At 46.6% G+C, this 14,711-nt stretch overlaps 1 long non-coding RNA gene across 1 annotated transcript in view; it reads right to left on the bottom strand.

Annotated features, from left to right (window-relative positions):
- LOC310635498 overlaps nt 1-14,711 on the bottom strand; it is an 838,887-nt gene that overhangs the window by 128,327 nt on the left and 695,849 nt on the right. The window lies entirely within an intron of this gene.

Below are 14,711 nucleotides of genomic sequence, written 5' to 3'. Positions count from 1 at the left end.
ATATTGAAGAGCACTGGGTCCAAAACAGAACCTTGAGGTACCCCACTGCATGCATCCTTCCATGTATATGTAGCTCCATTGAGGGCTATACACTGAGTGCAGTTAGTCAGCCAATTGCAAATTCATGTGGTGATTGTACTGTCTATCTGACATTCAGCTCAGTCATATTTTAATTTTATTATTGCTATAAAAGTTTTGGTGGTTGAGCACATTGATAAGTCCCTTGGACTGTGTTCTGGATAGCGGGCAAGCTATACGTGTTTTGAATGAATGAATGCTAAGACTTGTGTTTTCTCATTGTTTTGAGGAAGATTTCTATTATGAAGACAAAATAGGGTTCTCATTATTATTGAGAGTTCATCAGAAAAAAGATCATGCTGAGTTAGAATTATTTTTAACCCATTCACTCCTGTTTTGCATTACCTTTGAGGGTTGCAAATGTCTCACTTTATTGAGCACAGTTGTTCACAGCCCTGCCCTTCTCTTCACAGTCCTGATTTGGAAAGTCATCATGTAGAAAGAAAGCTGCACTAGCAAAATATTTGTCTTTATATTAATTCCTTTAAATCAAAACAAAGTTATTCTACATTTTTAGTTCTGTCCAGGGTCTATACCATTATGGAAAGCAGGTAATGAGTTATTCTGTAGTATTTCATTGTATGTTGGAAAGGCAGCTCTAGAAGCACTAACTCCTAGCATCTTTATCCTAGTAACAACACAGTAAAATTATCAGATCCCATAGGAGCATGATGAATTGCAATAGTAAGAAAGGTATGGTATGGTATGGCATGCAGCTGGGTTCTTATTTGGAACAAAACACAGATTGTCTTCTTAAAATATCTTTTCTTGACTTCAAAATCTGTTTTCAATGTGAGTTTAGAGTATAAACTGCCTAAAAATAAATCTAAAATCTATTCTTTTGATTTAGGCATAATCTAGCCCTCCAAGCAGGGACGCGGTGGCTCAGTGGGTTAGGACGCTGAGCTTGTCGATCAGAAGGTCGGCAGTTTGGCGGGTCGAATCCCAAGTGCCGCGTAACAGAGTGAGCGCCTGTTACTTGTCCCAGCTTCTGCCAACCTAGCAGTTCGAAAGCACGTAAAAATGCAAGTAGAAAAATAGGGACCGCTCCGGTGGGAAGGTAACAGCGTTCCGTGCGCCTTTGGCATCTAGTCATGCCGGCCACATGACCACGGAGACGTCCTCGGACAAGCGCTGGCTCTTCGGCTTTGAAACAGAGATGAGCACCGGCCCCTAGAGTCGGAAACGACTAGCACGCATGTGCGGGGGAACCTTTACCTTACCTTTAGCCCTCCAAGCTACTTTCACTAGTCCGTGGGATATGTTTAAATCAAACTGGAGGATGAATGTCACAAGTAATTTTTTTTCCATTGGACTAGGAAAAAATGAATGATGTCATCTGATAATATTAAGAATGTTGAATTATAGAATGAGTTAATACAAATTGTAAGGATTTATCATTTGCTTGGAGAAAGTCAGTGATGCTTCCCAACACAATGTTTATATTCACTTGTCCTTTAGAGTGTGTTTCAATTTTCCTCCAGTTTGGGAGAGCAAGTTCAGTAAACCTACCTATGTCCACAGGGCAAGTGTTTGTGTGTGTGTGTGTGTGTGTGTGTGTGAGAGAGAGAGAGAGAGAGGGGGGGGGGAGGGAGGGAGGGAGGGAGGGAGGGAGAAGAGGGTGGTCATGACAGCAAAACTGAAACCCTGTCCCTTTTGTAGATGTACTGATGTCACACAAACATACAAAGAAGCATGGCTTGATCATGTTGCTGTGGCCACAATACATCCATGATCATCAGAAAAAAAATGGATTCCTTACAGCATGAATTCCTGTGATGTAAATTTTGTGTAGGTTTACATTCCAGACTGTTTCAGCTTTTATTTTTATTTTATTTTTTTAAAAAACGCATGTTAACAAATAAAAAATCTGAATTTGTTTAACTAATTGCAAATTTTGTTTCTAAACAATAAAGTATTAATATTATAGTATTTATCTTAAGGATAAGAAAAACTAAACCTCTGTAGTGGCAATTTGCACTGATGTAAATTATTATTATTTCTATTTTATATGTATTTGATTTAGACAAAATCTATTCTGTAATAATTTTATTGTAGCAACAAGGGAATTCCTTTTTTGTTCCTACTGTGGGATGAGACTCCTTAATAACCATTTTTAGGCACAAATACTGTAATGTCACTTGTGTCTCATTCTAGCCCTCACAGAAATAGCCAAAAGATCTCTTTAGCCTGTAGACTGTTAAAGTGGACGGTCTTGGTGCTTGGCATGGTTTTGCAGGGGCATAGTGCTTTGATGGCCCCTCCAGCGGCTTCGTCCACCATGACTTCCTTCAATGCCTCCTGTAGAGAGAGAGTCTGCTTGGCAAAGAGTTTCTGTCAGACCTCTCGATTTCTGAGTCCACAGACTAGTCGGTCTCTTAGTCTCTCCTCCAAGTCTCAGAAGTTGCAGAGTTGAGACGCTTGATGAAGGGCTGCAATGAATTCTGTAGCAGTCTCGCCGGGCTGTTGCTCCCGCTGCTCAAAGGCATGCCTCCACACTATGACGGATAATTTGGGCTTGAAGTGGTCTTGGAGCTTTTTCTTCAAGTCCATGTAAGTGACCAATTCGAGCAGGACAGGGGCGACCAGGTTTTCAGCAATGTCAAAAGTGGCAGGACAGCACACGCAAAGGAGTTTTGCCACCTTCAGTCCATCTTCGCCGACCTGGTTGGCGCAGAGATAATTATTGACACAGGAAATGTAGGACGCCCATCTCTCTGGGTGTGTCACATCGAATTCTTCGAGTTTTCCCACTTTCACCATGGTGAGTTGCTTACGTTCCTTGCTCATGATGCCTTGTGCTGCTGGCTTCTGTGTAGGCCCTAGGATGGATCCTTAGGGCATGGTGGTCTCCAGCGTGGCTTGCTGGCAGATCAAGGGGGGGAACGTAGTTCCTGCCAGGCTCTGTGCTGGCCTCACCCCCTAGTGACTTCAGACTCTTACGATGAAGCAGCACATCCTACCTTGGTCACCACTGTTATATCTTCAGTTCATTAGGTATTGAACAAGGCAGAGGTGTTGAAACAGCAAGCAAGTTTATTAACTCAGAACAGAAGCAGCCCTAATGGCTGCTGCACAGTTATTTATACTGTTGGCCTCTAGGTGGCAAGCAATAGGTTTAAAGTAACAGTTTCCCGCCCCAAGCCTAATTATCAGCTTGGAGACAGCCAGTCTGGGTTTCAGTAACAGCAACCGTTAAACAATACAGCAGTCTAGGTCAGACATTAAGCAAGTGATTAAAACAGTTATGGCCAATACATTACACCACTATTCCTATATTTTAATTTCCTTTTCCTTTTAAGTACCTTTATTTAGCCAAATTGGTTTCCCAGTAAAGCCCTGAGCAAAGACCACTCTTTACATAATTGGCGTGCACACTTCTTTTTCATTTCCACCTGAATGGGTAACCTTTTTAGATCCCAGGCTTTTAGCAGTCTCCCTAAAGGAGAACCTTGGAATCAGAGCTTCCCATATTTTCAGTCAAGACTCTGACCTATTTACCTGCTGTGAGTCTTTTTTTTTTATTCTCCTGTATTCCCAGAGTGACTCTTTCCTGGAGTTCCCTGTTCCAGCAAGGCAATCTTTCAGCCCTTGTCTCTTGGCAAGGTGACTTTTGAAGCCACTCTAGCCCCTTGTCTTAGCTGCAGATCACAAAAGGATCTGGGAGGCCTCTGTCTTCCTTTTCACAGAGTATGAGGGTTGTTGTGTAGTGAGTTCTTCGCGCAGGAAAGGAGACAAGGCAAGTGAATTCAACAAAGCTCATGGTTTATTACTTGCAGGATCTGAACTGAGAATTGGGCTGCAGCTTGCAGCCATTTATAGCCTGGCCCCTAGGCAGCATTCTGACAATGCCTGGATGACCCTCATGTAATGACTGTAAAACCCTGTCTCTCAGTGAAGAGGGGATTATGACTCTGTTTCCCCATAGGATGCACCCCTTATGAGATGATAGCTCATGTCTTCTGACAAAATAAGTCTGAAACTCAGAGCCTGGGCTTTTATCTAACCACCCCATGTGTACCCATGAAAGCACTCTACTAAGTGTTCTATCTGTAGCTGTTTCTGCAGCAATGTCCCCAGCATGGAGGGGAAATTCTGGTAGGTCCTGAATGGACAGAATTCTGGCCACAGGGGCCGGGTCTGGTTCCGTTAGTGGCAGTGGAAGTCTGCTGAGGCCATCAGCATGGCCCATTTCTTTACCAGGTTTGTGAACCAATTTAAACGTGTAAGCAGATAAGAAAATAGACCATCTCAACATTCTTGGGGAAAGTATGTGGGGGGTTTGTTTATCTGTTGTGAAGAGTCTCAACAGTGGTTTTTGGTCTGTAAAGACCATGAAGTCCCTGCCATATAAATAGTCATAGAATTTTTTTATTCCACCTACAATGGCTAGGGCCTCTTTGTCAATTTGAGCGTAGTTATGCTCAGCAGAGGACAGTGTCCTTGAATAAAATGCAACAGGGACTTGTGTTGCATTATTGTCTAAATGACTCAAGACTGCCCCCACCCCATACGAAGATGCATCACATGCTAAACAGGCTGATTTAGACTCCCTAAAATGAGTTACAGTGGATTTAACTGACAATAGTGCCTTTAAGTCCTGGAAGCTTTTTTCATGAATGCTGGTCCATTTCCATTAAGCTTTCTTATCTAAGAGCCTGTGAAGAGGCTCTGCCAATGCAGCCTTGTTAGGCAGGAAGGCATGGCAGAAGTTGAGGAGGCCCAAGAATGTTTGTAGCTCTCCTTTGGATTTAGGACTAGGAGCCAATTGAACGGCCTTCACTTTGGATTCAGCAGGGTGAATACCGTTAGCATCAATTCGAAATCCTAGAAATTCCGTTGAAGGAACCCCAATACTACATTTACTCTTCTTTAATTTGAGGCCTGCTTCTCAAAGCCTCAAAGCCTCTGTAAGACAGCCCTGCGCCTGCTGGCTAACACTTCTGTAGATTCTCCAGTAATAGTTACATCATCAAAATAAGGGCAAACACCCTGAATGCCTTTAAATGTGCATTCCATGATTCCCTGAAAAATGCCTGGAGCAACGCTAACTCCAAATTGTAAATGCTTTACTTTGAAAGCCCCCCTGTGAGTCATGATTGTCTGAGCCGCGGCTGTGGCCTCATCACAGCTGGTGATGACCTATAAAGCCCTAAATGGCATGGGTCCGGATTACCTTAGGGAGCACCTGCTGCCAGCATCAGCTTCCCATCGTCCTGTGCGCTCCCACAGGGAGGGCCTCCTTAGGGTTCCGCCGGTTAGGGATTGCCGGTGGGTGATTCCCAGGGGGAGGGCATTCTCTGTGGGCATGCCCACCCTTTGGAACAAACTGCCAATGGAACTTCGGACTGCCCCCAACCTTCGCTCATTTCGCCGGGACCTAAAAACCTGGTTGTTTGAACTGTCTGGCCTGGACTGAGGGGTTTTAAATTAAATTAATTTTAAATTTAAATTTTAACTTTGTCTTAATCCTGTGGGCTAGTATTAATTTAATTCTATTTTATCTTTCCTTTTTGTATTGTTTTAACTTGCCCTGTGAACCGCCCTGAGTCCTTCGGGAATAGGGCAGTAAAGGTAAAGGTAAAGGTTCGCCCGCACATGTGTGCTAGTCGTTTCCGACTCTAGGGGCCGGTGCTCATCTCCATTTCAAAGCTGAAGAGCCAGCACTTGTCCGAGGACGTCTCCATGGTCATGTGGCCGGCATGACTAGATGCCAAAGTCGCACGGAACGCTGTTACCTTCCCACCGGAGTGGTTCCTATTTTTCTACTTGCATTTTTACGTGCTTTCGAACTGCTAGGTTGGCAGAAGCTGGGACAAGTAACAGGCGCTTACTCTGTTATGCGGCACTTGGGATTCGACCCGCCAAACTGCCGACCTTCTGATCGACAAGCTCAGCGTCCTAACCCACTGAGCCACCGCTTCCCTCTATAATAGGGCAGTATATTAAATAAATAAATAAATAAATAAATAAATAAATAAATAAATCAACTGGCAGTTGCTGATAGGCCTGTGCTAAATCTAATTTAGCGAAAATAGTGCCCCCTTGCAAAGAAGCTAAAATGTGCTTCACCACTGGAACAAGATAAGCGTGTTGTTTAAGGGCTTTGTTAATTGTACATTTATAGTCTGCACATATTCTGATTTCTCTGTTGGCCTTAAGTGGAGTGACTATAGGAGTTTCCCACTCCCCACCATCAACTGGTTGTAAAATGCCCTGTTCTACAAGCTTGTTTATTTCTGAGTCAATTTTATGTTTGAGGGCAAAAGGGACCCTTCGAGGCTTAACCCTAATGGGAACTACGTTGGGATCTAGCTTGAATGAGATAGGCGGGTCTGTGTATGTTCCTAGGGATGAATCAAAAACATCTGCAAAGTCCTCGCAAACTGACGAAAGGTTTGCAGCTTGTGTCCGGTTGATACCAGTTATTTGAATGCCTAAAGCATCAAACCAATCGAGTCCTATGAGACTCGTTCTCTGGCCCCCTACTACTATGACATCCAGGTGCTCATAAAACCCCTTAAATTTTACGGCCAAGGTGGCTTCCCCCTTAACTTTGACTTGAGCATTTTGAAAGTCAGTTAAAATTATGTCAGAGGGCCTTAGGTTGGCCCTTTTTCTACTGTGACTGCACACAAAATTGAAGGTGTCCAGGGAAATAATGGAGACAGTGGAGCCAGAGTCCAACTCCATTTTACAAGGGACTTCTTGTAGCTCTACCTACAGTTTGAGTTTAGGTTTGAGGGGGCGTCGGGCCCCGGTGTGGCATACACTTCTACAGCTTCTATAAAACCCCACACTAAACGGACCCTGGGCCCCGGTACCTCTCCTGGTCAGATCTTCCGACTGGTGTTTGGGTGGCCAGTCCCTCTGGCGAGCTCTGCAAACCGCTGCGATGTGGCCTGTTTTGCCACAGGCCCTGCACATGGCTAACCAGAATCTGCAATCAGTGCGTTGATGGTTGCCACTGCAACCTTTACATCTAGGTAAGAGAACTGCCTTGTAAGTGTTCTCTTGCTGTTTGCTGCTGTGGTGCTGTGTGTCGGGTTGCTTGTGAAGCTTGTTGACCTCAGGATCTTCTTCCTCCGAAGATTCTTCTGAGCATTTGGCATCCTCATGGTGGACTGTTTCTTCGTGCTTCATCGTTTTGGCGGGTGTCTGGATTGCACCCCTGGTGGCTTCATCTGTCATTACTTCATCTTGGGCTTCAATGAAGGTTAAATTTGGTCTGGCAAAAAGTCTTTGCTGGAGCATTCGGTTCCATAGGCCGCAGACGAGCCGGTCTCACAGTCGCTCCTCTATGTTGGAAAATTTATAGAGGCGTGCAGCCTGCCTCAAGGCCGCGATGTATTCTGACACTGTTTTGCCGGGCTGCTGCATTCGCTGTTCAAACTTGAAATGCCAAGCAATCACCAACATCTTCGGCTGGAAATGCTCTCCCAACTTTTTCTTGAGGTCTGTGTAGGAAACTGACTCCAGTGGCGTCGGGGCAAAGAGGTTTTCGGCCAGGTCAAATGTATCTGGGCCGCATACACAGAGCAGCGTGGTAGCCTTCAGCCCATCTACTGCAACTTGGTTTGCCCGGAGGTAGTATTCTACCTGGGACAAGTAGGAAGGCCATCCCTCTGGATGCTTGACATCGAATTCGCATAGTCTTCCGACTTTCAGCATTCTGTCTTCGGCTGGTTCCTGCAGTTTTCAATCCTGCTTCTCCAAGGCCCAGGGACTGAATCTGCTGAGCACGTGGTCACTAGCGTGGCTTGCTAGCTGACTGTAGGGGGGGTGAAATACCTTTTCTCTCCCTGCCTCTTCCCTAGTGAACTTCAGCTCTTTTGGAGAAGCAGGATCCCACCTTCGTCGCTAGTGTTGTGTAGTGAGTTCTTCGCGCAGGAAAGGAGATGAGGCAAGTGAGTTCAACAAAGCTCATGGTTTATTGCTTGCAGGATCTGAACTGAGAATTGGGCTGCAGCTTGCAACAATTTATAGCCTGGCCCCTAGGCAGCAGCCAATAGGTTTAAAGCAACCCATTGCCATCTAGGGGCAGGCAATAGCAGCACTGGAGACCTGTAGTCTGGGTAGCTGGAGAGCCGTTAGCTGCTCCAGCTTACCATGTGGTGTTACAATTGAGCCCAATACATAACAAGGGTCCCTCCTAGAAGAGTGGAACTTTAAGCAGTGGTTTCAGCAGTTGCCCAGGTTCGACTCTCTCATTCACTCATTCCATTTCATTTTCACACAGCCTCTCCTTTTTCCCTAACAAAAGGTCCTGTGTTCTGGTCAAACCCCCATGCTTTCCAGAGTCTGTCACTTAAACAGATCCTTTCTGTAGTTAGGAAAGGCCAGAGGGAACAAGATCCAACTCTGAGTGGGAAAAGGGTCTTCTCACTCACACAGAGACATACACACATTTCCATCACTACCCTGGGCTTTAAAGTTAAAATTTAGAGATCCTCATCTTCTTTCCAAGCAGCCCTTGAGCAAAAACTCAAAACTCCCTTTACTACCCTCACTCCACCTGGGCAGGGCCTGGGAAACCCATCCACAGACACAAGGGGTCTGCTGCTGGCAAGATGGGGCTTACCAGTCTCAGTCCATTGGAGAGGTTAGCTTGAAGTCCAATCTGGAGTTATGGCTTCCAAGTTGGGCTGGGCTTGCCTATCATCTATATGGAGTTGGACTCTTGCATGCTGTTTTTCTTGTCCCCCAAAGACTCAGGAGGACCCGGGGTGAAGAGTCGCTGTGAGAGGGCGGCTCAGTTTCTTTTCCACCTACAACCTCTCCGGATGTGGGAGATCCATGAGTGTATGTTGTTTTTTCCCTGGATGGGGTTTCCATCTGCCTCCCAGATCAGCCTCGAGGTCAGGGTGAGAGAACGACTGCTGACTGGTTCTGGGGTACCCAGCACAAGTGAGAGTGGTGCTGGACTGGCAGTTTTGGACTCATACACTCCTTCTGATTTGACATCATCTCTCAACATCTGACTGCCATTTCCCAAACTCACACGGCCATTTATGGCACGCTTACGTTATTCAGGCACGGATTTATATGCCCTCAGGGGTGCTCCCCCCTCCTGGGTGCATCCCGCCTTCTTTTCTACCTCTCCTCTTGATGACGGGCCCAATTGTTGGGACCCTGAGAGATGGCTAGGTGTGGATTGGGGTCTCCAGTTTATTGTTAGGAAGAGACCCCTGATCTGTTTTTTAGCAAAAAAAATTAAGGGGTTAAGGGGGAGGGTTGGATTGCAGTTTGGGTTGGAATCTGGGGGCCTTCCACCAACCAAGTTTCAGTCCAGGCTTGTGACAGGTCGCGGTGGGATCAGGCTTGGTTTGGGCACCTCTGGGTATCCAGAAAGAGGGGTGGGGTTGCGGATCCCCACGACAATTGGGAATGGCAACAGGTGGTTGTACGGGGGGCCGCATCAACATTGGGGAGCACACCCCTGCTATCTTCAAGAGGTGGCGCACTCTGACCCCCTGGATTTACCCTGTATTCCTGGGAGCAGGGATGAGCAGGCCCCTGAGCTCGGGCTGGTGTACCTTAATGCCAGATCGGTAGTTAACAAGGCTCCCCTTATCCAAGAGCTGGTTGAGGAGGAGCATGCCGATCTGGCTTGCATTACTGAGACCTGGATGGGCCCAGAGCGAGGTGTCCCTCTGACTGATCTTTGCCCACCAGGTTTCCGTGTGCTTCACCAGCCCTGGGCTCAGGGAAGGGGTGGGGGTGTTGCGGTGGTTGTAAGGGAGACCTTGTGTCCGTGGGAGGCTACCGTTACTCAGATATTCGGGTGTGAGTTGCTCCTCCTGAGATTTGGCCCTGGGGTTCAGTTGGGCTTGTTGCTGGCGTATCTTTTGCCTACCTGTGTAGCAGCAGCCCTGCCCAAGCTCCTCGACACCCTCTCTGGGTTGGCGGTTGAGTTCCCCAGACTTATGGTTCTGGGGGACTTTAACCTGCCATCCTTGGGAGATTCGTTGGGGTTGGCTCGGGAGTTCATGACCTCCATGACAGCCATGGACCTGACCCAGGTAATTCAGGGCCCGACTCATGAGGGGGGTCACACACTCAATCTTATTTTTATATCTGGATGGTGGCTCGATGATCTGGGAGGGGGATGTCCATTTATTACTCCCTTGTCATGGACTGATCATCACGTCCTGCGGCTGGCCTTCTGCTTCGCCCCCCCCTGTTGCGGGGTTACGGAACCGACCAGGTGGTTCCATCCCAGGCACCTAATGGACCCTGAACGTTTCCAGGAGGCGCTTGGATCTGTGCCTGCCATCTTTGCTCACAGCCCGCTCAATGCCTTAGTGGAATCCTGGGAAAGGGCGGCCATGGAGGCACTCGACTGCATTGTTCCCATGCGGCCCCTGACCTGGCACAGATCCCGGCGGGCACCATGGTTCTCCATGGAGCTCCAGGAGATGAAGCGTCGGAGACGGAGCCTAGAGAGCTATTGGAGGTCCAGCCAGTCTGAGTCTGATTGATTGCAACTAAGAACCTTCACGAGGTCTTATCTCGCAGTGATGGAGGCAGTGAAGTCTAATTACTTCGCTGCCCTCATCGCGTCCGCAGATAATATCACCCGGCCACCCTGTTTGGGGTGACGCGCTCCCTCCTCAATCAGGAGGTGAGGGAGGAGCCCCTGCAGGGTCGTGCTGAGGAATTTAGTCAATATCTGGCGGATAAAATCGGTCAGATTTGGGCCACCTTGGACTCCGACTGGGCAGAGTCTGATGATGGGGAATCGAGCAGTCTTGGGAATATTACTTGGGAAGAATTCGATCCTGTGACTCTGGAAGAAGTGGACAGGATCATGGGGAAGCTGAGTTCCACCACTTGTTTACTGGACCCATGCCCCTCCTGGCTGGTTTATGCAGCTCGGGAGGGGACACGACGCTGGCTCCAGGCAGTAATAACTGCTTCTTTGAGAGAGGGCAGCTTCCCCGCCGCCTTGAAGGAGGCGGTGGTGAGGCCCCTCCTCAAGAAGCCTGCTCTGGACCCGGCCATTTTGAATAACTACCATCCGGTCTCCAACCTTCGCTTTTTAGCGAAGGTTGTTGAGAGTGTGGTGGCTCATCAGCTTCCTCTGTTCCTGGAGGAAGCGGATTATCTGGACCCCTACCAATCGAGCTTTAGGCCTGGGTACAGCACGGAGATGGCATTGGTCGCACTGGTGAATGATCTCTGGCCGGCTCGGGACAGGGGTTGCTCCTCTGTCCTAGTCCTTTTAGACCTCTCAGCGGCTTTTGATACCATCGACCATGGTATCTTACTGCAGCACCTCAGGGGGTTGGGAGTGGGTGGCACTGTCTTACAGTGCTTCTCCTCCTACCTTCTGAGTCATTCGCAGTTGGTGTTGGCAGGGGGACAGAGGTCGGTTTCGAGGCCTCTCATTTGTGGAGTCCCTCAGGGGTCGGTCCTCTCGCCTCTCCTGTTCAACATGTATATGAAGCCGCTGGGTGAGATCATTCATGGTTTTGGGGTGGGGTATCATCAGTACGCTGATGATACCCAGCTTTTTATTTCCACCCCAGATCAACTCAGTGATGCCCTCTCCGTGATGTCCCGTCGCCTGGAGGCGGTGAGGGTCTGGATGGGGAGGAACAGGCTTTGTCTAAATCCCGACAAGACCAAGTGGCTGTGCGTACCGACATCTCGGGTTGTCCATTCTATTCCATCTTTATCTATAGGGGGTGAGGTGTTACCCCCCATAGATAGGGCTCGCAACTTGGGCGTCCTCCTTGATTCACAGCTCAATTTTGAAGATCATATAGGAGCTGTGACATGGGCTTTTGCCCAGGTTCACCTGGTGCACCAGTTGCGGCCCTATTTGGACCGGGTTGCCCTGCGCACGGTAACTCATGCACTCGTGACCTCTCGGGTAGACTACTGCAATGCTGTCTACATGGGGCTGCCCTTGAGTACCACTCGGAGGCTCCAGCTGGTGCAGAATGCAGCCGTGCGAGTTGTGATGGGGGTCTCCCGATACTCCCATGTAACACCTCTGCTCCGCGAGCTGCATTGGCTTCCAGTTGTCTTCCGGGTGAGATTCAAGGTGCTGGTGATGACCTACAAAGCCCTAAATGGCATGGGTCCAGGTTATTTACGGGAGCACCTTTTGCCGGCGTTAACTTCCCATCGCCCTGTGCGCTCCCACAGAGAGGGCCTGCTCAGGGTGCCGTCGGTCAGGGAATGTCAACTGGCGGCCCCCAGGGGGACAGCATTCTCTGTGGGCGCGCCTGCCTTCTGGAATCAGCTTCCGGTTGAGCTCCGGATGGCTCCCGACCTTCGCTCGTTTCGCCGCGACCTGAAGACTTGGCTATTTGAACTTGCCGGCCTGGACTGAGGCATTGGGATTTTAGATTTTTAAATTTTAAAAATTTTAAATTTTAGAATGTGTTTATTGTTTAGGGCTATTTGATTTAATTCTATTTTAACTTTTATACATTATGTGTTATTTATAGTGTTTTAATTGCCCTGTACACTGCCCCGAGTCCCTTCGGAGAGGGGCGGTATATAAATCCAAATAAATAAATAAATAAATAAATAAATAAATAAATAAATAAATAAATAAATAAATATGTTTAAGTGTGTGTTATGCATCTGTACACTTTGACAGCAAGCAACTAAATTACATTTTTAATGTGTGCCATTGTTCCCACAGTAAAAAATGACAATAAAGGTTATCTATCTATCTATCTATTGTCCATCGGAAGGCTGACCTCATGACAAAGCCATTGGATATACAGAAACACAAGGATCTTGTGAAACAATTTGGTTTAAATGCTGTCCACCTATAAATTGGAGGGGTGTTAAGATATTTAAAAATTAATAGCTGGAGCAGTGAAGGATTGGACAGTGTGTAAGAACACACAGTTATAGGTAATTGGTTAAAGAGAACTGGGCAGTGCATGAGGGAATCTGAGCTGTAATTGTTTGCCGTAAGGGTAAAGAGGGCATTTCCTTGTTTCCCATTTTTTTGCCCTGTGTACTGTGTGTGCTCTTTGTGATTTGCCTGATGTTCCTGCTGTGTTGATTTACCTGACTATGCTCCTGTTTGTTTCTCTTATTTACTATAAATATATTTATTTATTTAAAATTGCTGGTTCTTATCAACGTCTCTGACTCCATTTGGACACCTGCTTCCCAATTCCCTGACAAATAATGATCTGAGAGACTGTGGATTCTTTTTTTACTGAAGGTGTTTAAATGGAGGGTAGATGGCCATATGTTGGGGATGCTATAGTTGTGGATCCTCAGCCCTTATATTCTGCAGAACTTTGATTGACAGTGGAGTAGCTGTCTTCTATGCCTTCTTTTGAGTGACTAGTGGTTGGTTTTTCTGCCAACAAGGACAGAGTGAGAGAAAAGGAAGCTGATAGATTATTCAATTTCTATATTACCATCCTGCATTACGTCTGTAGGGATGGCACTTCTCACCAGCCTTGTTCTGGAAGCACAGTAAACCTCAGTGGGGGTGATGAGGAGTGCAATTGTGTTGACATTCTTTTCTGCCAACTGAGAGACAGGAAGAATGTGCATTTATACAGCCATGAGGAAGTGCCCCTTTTCCTTTACTTTGTTATCATAATAAGAAGACTGACATCTTTAGGCTTTCTCTTTTGAGTCTCTACCTAGGATGGGAAGGATAGAGAAAGAACCCTCTTGACTGCAAAAACAGGCATGTCAGAGATATAGGCTTTCTGTTGGAGCATGTAACATCTGTAATAAATGTTTTTTTTAATCCCATTTATATCCCGCCCTTCTCCGAAGACTCAGGGCGGCTTACAATCTAAGAAGCACAAATCAATGTGCTTAGCAATAGCCTTCATTCTATGTATATGCCTGCTTATTAGGGGTTTTGCCCCCCCCCCAAGTGGCATTTTTACAAAGTCAGCTTATTGCCCCCAACAATCTGGGTCCTCATTTTACCTACCTCGGAAGGATGGAAGGCTGAGTCAACCTTGAGCCTGGTGGGACTCGAACCTGCACTAATTGCAGGCAGCTGGTGTTACTTAAGGAGGCATTAGCCCACTGCTCTACCAAGGCTCTTTACTTTACTTGTCAGTTTGGGCTTGAGGTGCTTTTAATAAGTTGATCCTATTGAGTTGTGAATGTTGAATAAAGTGAAGAACTGAGAGACATTTTTAGCCACACATCACTGTGGCTTTCTACATCAAACTTAATATAGTCCTCCTCTGTATTTCCTCCTTTTATAGCTTAGAACTGCTGTAAGCTGTATTGCTGACTGAATGACATGGCATATTCTGACTAAAACTCCATATGGGTTGTACAAGAATGGAATGGGCCAGAAAGCATCCTTTTAAAATAAAATTGATAGCAAAATATGATGGAGAAACATGAAAAAACCACATTTAAGGGCAGTTACCCTGTGAATATTGGATATCCACAATATTGTGGATGGGTGGGTGGGTGGGTGGATGGATGGATGATGTGTCATCAAGTCATTGCTAATGAACCAGGAAAACCTAATTCACTAAGCATGTAAGACAAAAAGGACTATAGAAAAAGTTCAAAAACTTGCAGGGGAACCTGTTGATCTTGTCATGCCAGTATATACTAAATTATATCCATTGATTTTCTTTTGTCCTTTTTTGTTTGTTAAATGCTCAAAT

Source organism: Vipera ursinii (assembly GCF_947247035.1).
Source record: "Vipera ursinii genome assembly, chromosome: 2".
Classification (NCBI taxonomy): Eukaryota; Metazoa; Chordata; class Lepidosauria; order Squamata; family Viperidae; genus Vipera; species Vipera ursinii.
This window is presented reverse-complemented; position numbering and strand designations above follow the sequence as displayed.